This window comes from Nanorana parkeri, unplaced genomic scaffold, assembly GCF_000935625.1.
Source record: "Nanorana parkeri isolate BGI_ZX_2015 unplaced genomic scaffold, ASM93562v1 scaffold1737, whole genome shotgun sequence".
Lineage (NCBI taxonomy): Eukaryota > Metazoa > Chordata > Amphibia > Anura > Dicroglossidae > Nanorana > Nanorana parkeri.
This window is the reverse complement of record NW_017308005.1, coordinates 245,693-246,404: the sequence shown is the minus strand read 5'-3', so window position 1 is coordinate 246,404 and position 712 is coordinate 245,693. Positions and strand designations below refer to the sequence as shown.

General features: G+C 42.4%; 1 protein-coding gene across 1 annotated transcript in view; it reads right to left on the bottom strand.

Moving 5' to 3' along the window:
• Positions 1-712, bottom strand: part of LOC108799480 (protein unc-13 homolog B-like) — a gene marked incomplete at its 5' end in the record, with an annotated part of 285,160 nt that overhangs the window by 48,127 nt on the left and 236,321 nt on the right. The gene's annotated exons all lie outside the window — the stretch shown is intronic.

The following is a 712-nucleotide window of genomic DNA, read 5'->3' as shown; positions in this document are numbered from 1 at the left end:
CCAAAGGATAAAATTCAAAATATTAACAACCGCGTACAAAGCCATCCACAACTCTGCCCCCGGATATATCTCCAACCTGGTCTCAAAGTATTACCCTAAGCGTCCCCTCCACTCTTCACAAGACCTCCTGCTTTCCAGCTCTGTCATCAACTCCTCCCATGCTCGCCTCCAGGACTTCACTAGAGTGTCTCCCATTCTATGGAACTCTCTACCCCAACCTGTCCGTCTATCTCCCACACTGACTGCCTTTAGGCGTTCCCTTAAGACTCATCTCTTCAGGGAAGCCTATACCACCTCAACCTAACCACTGAACCATTCACATTCTCAAACAATCATCCCCGCGCAGCTACCTCCTCATGTGTCACTTGCCCCTCCCTTTTAGATTGTAAGCCCTCACAGGCAGGGCCCTCCTTACCTTCTTGTCTTAAATTGTATTGTGACTGTAATTTCTTCCTTATATTGTAAAGCACTGTGCAAACTATTGGCGCTATATAAATCCTGTATAAAAATAATAATCAAACAAGATTCACCCATCAGCTGTCACTTTACAAAGCGGATGAATCTACTTTTAAAATGATAGCCAAATGCTGTAAAATACAGGCAGACAAATGTCAAGCAAACATTCACTGTGCAGATAGTGCAGTGAATCCTTTATAAATAGACTCATGAATGACAAACATCTGCACAATAAAAGAAAAAAAGAAGATTTTTA